General features: G+C 32.2%; 1 long non-coding RNA gene across 1 annotated transcript; it reads right to left on the reverse strand.

Moving 5' to 3' along the window:
• Window positions 1-684: 684 nt before the first annotated feature.
• On the reverse strand, window positions 685-5,821 carry LOC128244663 (uncharacterized). Its single transcript, XR_008262967.1, has 3 exons — window positions 3,492-5,821; window positions 2,712-2,800; window positions 685-2,474 (listed from the first exon to the last, which is right to left on the reverse strand). It is a non-coding gene; the product is annotated as an uncharacterized LOC128244663 (long non-coding RNA).
• Window positions 5,822-7,566: the final 1,745 nt, after the last annotated feature.

A 7,566-nucleotide genomic window follows, 5' to 3' on the forward strand; every position in this document is an offset into this window, starting at 1 on the left:
TAAAGCTGCACTCTCAAAGATATACCATTTTTACAACTTTTTTGCGTAAATATCTGCAAACCAGTGATATAAGATTGCTGACAAAAATTCAGATCGTAGTTTTTCATATTTCCAATCGAACATTAATATTTAATGGCATAAACCGTTACTAACGGTTTAAGAAAAATGCATAAAACTACAATTTTGAGCATAAAAATCTGCGATCTAAGTTCTTGTCTTAACTGGTTCCCATGGTTTTTAGTAAAAATTCGTTCGTTCCAAGACAAAAAAAAGTTGTCAAAACGTTTAATCTGTGAGAGTGCTTAAGATGAACGGTTTCAATCTTGTTATCAGTTACTAATAGTTTCCATAAATGCATTATTTAGTAAGTCGTTAAAGTCAGTCAAAATTGATGATGGTTATGCATGTGTCTTTTGAATAAGAGTGCCATTACAAGGTCCATGTCGGCTTTCTTAAAACGAGGTAACTTTCCTTGCTAGATAGTGGTTGCACGCACACATCTCTCCTTCAGGGTAACCAATTCACATTTGTACCTTACTCGATACCTTAACTGGGTTTTCCCCGAAACGGAAATATTAGTTCAAAGAATTAAACATAACGAAAAATTGATTTTAATATTCATTGAGTTCAAACAAAAATCAATATAGTTTGATACTATACACTACTGTAAAAGATAGTCTAAACGTCCCTGCGCACAAAAGACAAACACATGTTTGCATGGGGCAATACTTCGATATTTATTTTGGAACATGTTAGAGAAGTGTGGCACACACAAACGCATACAAACAATTTTCTTTTAAAGCAAATTCTCTACACAAATACTTTAAAAAACTGAAAACCTCGAACATACTGTTTTATTCTGTCTAAATGTTGCCGAACCTTCGGCACATGCCCTGATCAAACCTGTATACTACCAGTCGTCCAAAAAATTATTACAAAGTTTCAAAGAGTCTTAATTGCGCCTCTTAATGCTTACTTACGGTGATACTGATTTGATCATATATCCTTCATAGGAATGACAGCAGCCCACGAAAAACACCCGGTGGATGAAACGTGTTACCGTAGCGATGCACGCAGGGCTTAAAGGCCTAGTTTAAACCTCCTATAAAGCACCCCCCCCCCTTAAAAAACGTGTATTTGTACACAACCTCTGTTAGTTGATCTTAATCTTATTGCCTTATTGTCTTATCAGATCTCCAATCTGAGTATCCTGCAGTGCAGTTTTCGATGTTTCATTATAAAAATGGACCCTAAATGGGCCTGAGCCAATTAATGTATATACAGGAAATTGGCCCCTACTGCGACACCAGTGCAATTAGCAGGAGCTGCACAGCAGGGAATTATCATGCAAAACATTACTAAAACTAGGCCTTTAATTTAAACCGATACTAGTAACCCCTAATTCATTCCTCAGAATATAGGAACTACGGAATTCATCCGGACACACATGCATGTATAAACACATATCAAACATATGTATACAAACATCTTTTTTTCGAATTTGAATGAAATCGATGTTCGCTGTTAGAAGTCAAGACTAGAACTGATTCGCCCGCCATTATAACCGACTACCCTAGCTCGAATACCACGTGACCTTCACGCTCAAATGACCCGCGCATTTGCGCTCATAACACGTTAAGATACTCGTTCTGTCCTATGCTTCGTAACAGCCAACTATCAATTCCAATTAGGTTTAAATGTGTTATGTCGGGTCTCATTTGCTGAATAACTTGATAAAAACAATGAACAAAATCATAAATAAGGGTGTATACAGCATGAAGTTGAATGACAACATAATAATTTACATCTGTTTCTTAAATAACTCGCGCAATAACTTACTGTTAAACTGACAATGGAAGAATGTCACATCACAATTAGAAGGTTACATTATCGTATGGCTGAACCATCAACACTTGAACGTCACATCGATATAAGAATGTCTCATCAATATGAGAATGCCACGTCGATATAAGAATATCACATCAACACCTTAATGTCACATCAATATAAGAATGTCACATCAATATACTAACGTCACATAAACATTGAAATGCACATCAATATAAGAATGTCACATCAATATACTAATGTCATATAAATATTGAAATGACACATCAATTTAAGAATTCACATAACATTAAAATGTAACATTAACATAAGAACGTCAAATCAACATATATAAAATATTTCAGTCACTTAAGTATAAGAATGTAACATAACCATTATAGTGTCACATCAATATAAGCTGGTAACATAAATGTAAAAGTCTTATCGATCATCAGCACAAGGCGCAAAAATAGAGCGTCAATGTATTAAATATTTCATTTTCCATTGTGTTTCCCGTGAAAAGGCCTGATCCAGTTTAGCAACCAAGCCATTGTGTCATCAGTGAGGTGTTATCCATTGTGTCATCACTAAGTTGTCACACAGGACCAAAAGTGCTTAATGCAAGACAGGAATGTGCGGCCTTCGGGCTGAAATTGTATAAAAACAACTAATAACCATGTTTAGGTATCTTGATGACAAAATCATAATCATAACAAGATCAGCATCATCCACAACAGCACCACAATCATCGTTTCAACCATCTTCATTATAATTATATAATTAAAGTTTATATCTTTGTTGTACGAATGCAATTCGCACGAACTAGAGTGATATTTCCATTAATTTATTTAAGTTCTAAAATTCAAACAGGCAATGTTTCGTACCATTGCAAATGCCACTGATGAAGCATCGTTCAGGTTGCAAGAGGTATCACTTCGAGATGCAGGGTGGGACACTTCCGGTTCCCGGGCCACTGAAATATTGATCCACATATGGGTCAAGTGATGGTTAATTTAAAAATCATCATCATGATTGAAAATAAAGTCGATCAATGGTAATAATTTGTATTTAGGATAATATGAAATTATGTAATCTTATTGTTAGATTGCCGAGTACAACTGTTAAGAATGAAATCCATTCAATGAACGTTATTTCATATCTTAGTAAACCCCCAAAAGTTCTAAGTCGATAACATGGAGGAATGTAACGTTATTGTTTGATGGCCATAAACAGTTGTATCAAGTCAACTGAATGAAGAGTATAAAAGTTATTTGTGAAAATCCGAATTTCTCTTTAACATAAACAAGAAAACCCTGTACCCAAAACATAAACCCAATGTTGATCTATAGTCTATCAGGGGTCATAAGTTGTATTTAGAATGCTATTGAGGTATGTAATCTAATTCCGTGATGGTTCTGAACAACGCTGTAAATTATAAACACTGGCAACAATGACTATACGATAAGTATAGCCCTCCTAACTCTTCGAAAGGTCAAGCTAGAATCTATACGATTATTTTGCAAGACCGAATTGACAATCAATAACATTAGTATCCCCTGTACAGTGACTGTAATCATTTTTCATCAATATTACAATTGGCCATGTATAACCAAATCATTGTAATATCATTTATATCAAACGCAAGTTTTATACACATTGCTCACCTGCTCCGGTCCAAGTACCAAACGTTTGACGTCATCCAAAGCATAATGCATGGAACATCGATTCCAAATCAGATGGTGGGACACACACTGAAAAATTGAACGAACGTAGTCACTTATATAAAAAAACACAACGTTAAATATGTAATTAAGTCAAGTTTCATCATCAAATAAACACATGTTAACCATTTGAATTAAAGAGCTAATAAATAAATATCAAACTAAGCCCCTCCAATGTGCAATATTAAATTAGTATATAAAAACACGAGAATATGAAGTAGGCATTTTCTGCTACCCGGGTTAAGTTAAAGAAATCTTGGGAAAGGATGCTAGCACCTTTTAGCATTTTCAGTGTAAGATTACTAAAACCAACAGAAAATGTCTTTTCAATTTTCGTGTATTTGGAAAAAAGAAATTATTCATTCGAAGAATCATTGATAAGAACATTTAAAAGAATTGCAAATATATAATAAATTATAAATAATTAATCATAAGGCTAAGAAATATAAAGTGACCTACTTAGTGAAAACATTATTTAAAGATGACTTGTTTAACATAAAACAAGAAAACGCTGAGCAAAATAATGCAGACAAAAACTGATACAAAATAGTGAGCAAAATAATACATATCTTTGTTGAAGAAATTGTCCACATAACCTTACGCAAACCTGACTGCAACTGTAGCCGCATATCGCCTTTTCGCCAACTCCACTGCAAAGGGCATCTCTTCCGGTTGGATGGTTGGCTACTTCAGGTACCGTGGACGCTGTAACATTGATATTTATATGAAAAACCGCGGCAGTAACTTATTTCAGAAAGTAGATTTTATATAATTTAAGCCAGTATCACAATTAATTAAACAATTGTTGAACATGTGAATAAAAGAAGTTATAAACAAATATAATTCGCAATCAGTTAAATTATGTTCATTAAACAAATACTTATATTTCAATTTAATCAGTTTTATATTGTTAAGCACTCTCATTTCACGAGCCTTTCCTACCAGTTTATTTATTAACCACGTTCATTCTCAAACCAATGAAGCCCCTCAAATATGAAACATTTTATTTAAAAATACTATATTTTGACATACACGAAAATAAAAAAAAACACATTTTCTGCTACATGGGTTCGGTTAAAGAAATCTTGGGAAAGGATGCTGGCACCTTTTAGCATTTTCACTGTAAGATTTCTAAAACCAACAGAAAATGCCTTTTTAATTTCATGTATATAGAAAAAAGGAGATTCTTTCGAAGAATCATTGATGTGTTAAATGAAATAATTGATTTAATAAGAACCTCAAAAATGTTATCCATAAACTTTAATAAATTCATCATAAGGCTATGAAATATAAAATGACCTTCTTAGTAAACATTTGTTTAAGATAAAACTATTAAATATGTAAAACAACAATGCTGAGCCAAATAGTGCAAACAAAATCTTATACAAAAAAGTGAGCAAAATAATACATATCTTTGTTCATGAAGCTGTCCACATAACTTTACGCAAACCTGACTCCAACTGTAGCCGCAGTACGCCTCTTCGCCAACTCCACTGCATAGAGCATCTCTTCCGGTTGAATGGTTGGCCACTTCAACTGCCGTGGACGCTGTAACATGACTATTTATAAGAAAAACCGATGCAGTAAATTATTTCAGTAAGACGTTTATATATAAAATAAGCAAGTATCATAATTAATAAAAAAAATGTTAAACATGTGAGTAAAGTAGTTATAAAATGAAACAATTTTTGATATATAAACTAAATCAGTTTTATATTGTTGTTCACTCTCATTTCATGAGCCTTTCAAACCAGTTAAATTTTTAACCACTTTAGACTTATACAAATGAAGACCCTCCAATGTGAAACATCTTATTTAGATATATTATTTTTTGACATACACGAAAAGGAAATAAGCATATTCTGCTACTTGAGTTCGGTTAAAGAAATCTTGGGAAAGTATGCTGGCACCTTTTAGCATTTTCACTGTAAGATTTCTAAAACCAACAGAAAATGCCTTTTCAATTTCGTGTATTTGGAAAAAAGAATCATTAATTTGAAGAATAATTGATATGTTTAATAAGAACCTTTAGAAATTTTGTCCATATGCTTTAATTAATTCACCATAATGCTATGAAATATAAAGTGACAAACTAAGTGAAAACATTCTTTTAAGATGGATTGTTAAAAAAAGTGCTGAGCCAAACAGTGCAAACTAAATCTTAAATAAAATGTGAGCAAAATAATACATATCTTTGATGATGAAGTTGTCCTTAAAGATATTATATTTTCATACACGAAAATGAAAACCCATTTTCTGCTACTTGGGTTCGGTTAAAGAAATCTTGGGAAAGGATGCTGGCACCTTTTAGCATTTTCACTGTAAGATTTCTAAAACCAACGGAAAATGCGTTTTCAAATTTCATGTATTTAGTAAAAAATGAATATTAATTCGAAGAATCATTGATATGTTTAATAAATAATAGATTTGATAAGAACCTTTAAAAATGTTGTCCATGTGCTTAAACTAAATCATCATAAGGCTATGAAATATAAAGTGACCAACTTATTAAAACATTCTTTTAACTTAAAGATGGATTATTTTAACTTTAGGATGGATAATTTAAAAAAAAAACTAATGCTGATCCTAATAGTGCATACTAAAACTTATACAAAAATTGAGCAAAATAATACATATCTTTGTTCATGAAGTTGTCCACATAACCTTACGCAAACCTGACTCCAACTGTACCCGCATTACGCCTCTTCGCCAACTCCACTGCAAAGGGCATCTCTTCGAATTGGATGGTTTGGCCACTTCAGGTACCGTGGACGCTGTAACATTGATATTTATCAGATAAAAAGATGCGGTAAATTATTTCAATAAGTAGTGTATATATAAAATAAGCAAGTATCATAATTAAATGAACAATTAATGAACATGTGAATTTAAGTCGGTATAAGCTAATATAATTCGAAATCAATTAAATCATGTTATTTCAACAAATATAATCATATGAATAAAATCAGTTCTATAGTGTTTTACACTCTCATTTCATGAGCCTTTCCTACAGGTGTATTACAAATCACGTATAGACTTATACAAATGAAGACAACCCCCCCCCCTCCATGTAAAACATTTCACTTAAAGAAATTATATTTTGCCATACACGAAAATGAAAACCCATTTTCTGCTAATTGGGTTCGGTTAAAGAAATCTTGGGAAAGGATGCTGGCACCTTTTAGCATTTTCACTGTTAAATTTCTAAAACCAGCAGAAAATGCGTTTTCAAATTTCATGTATTTAGAAAAAAGAATAATAATTCGAAGAATCATTGATATGTTTAAAAAAATAATTGATTTAATAAGAACCTTTAAAAATGTTGTCCATTATGCTTAAACTAAATCAGCATAAGGCTATGAAATATAAAGTGACCAACTTAGTGAAAACATCCTTTTAACTTAAAGATGAATAATTTTAACTTTAGGATGGATAATTTAAAAAAGAAATGCTGATCCTAATAGTGCATACATAAACTTATACAAAAATTGAGCAAAATAATACATATCTTTGTTCATGAAGTTGTCCACATAACCTTACGCAAACCTGACTCCAACTGTAGCCGCATTACGCCTCTTCGCCAACTCCACTGCAAAGGGCATCTCTTCCGGTTGAATGGTTGGCCACTTCAGGTACCATGGACGCTGTAACATGACCATTTATAAGAAAAACCGATGCAGTAAATTATTTCAATAAGAAGTTTATATATATAATAAGCAAGTATCATAATTAATAAACAATTGTTAAACATGTGAGTTAAGTAGTAATAAACTTATATCATTTGAAATTAATTAAACTATGTTCATGAAACATTTTTTGATATATAAACTAAATCAGTTTTATATTGTTGTGCACTCTCATTTCATGAGCCTTTCATACCAGTTAAATTATTAACCACGTTTAGACTTATACAAATGAAGACCCTCCAATGTGAAACATCTTATTTAAATATATTATATTTTGACATACACGAAAATGAAATAAGCATATTCTGCTACTCGAGTTCGGTTTAAGAAAT

The sequence above is a fragment of the Mya arenaria genome, chromosome 8, assembly GCF_026914265.1.
Source record: "Mya arenaria isolate MELC-2E11 chromosome 8, ASM2691426v1".
Classification (NCBI taxonomy): domain Eukaryota; kingdom Metazoa; phylum Mollusca; class Bivalvia; order Myida; family Myidae; genus Mya; species Mya arenaria.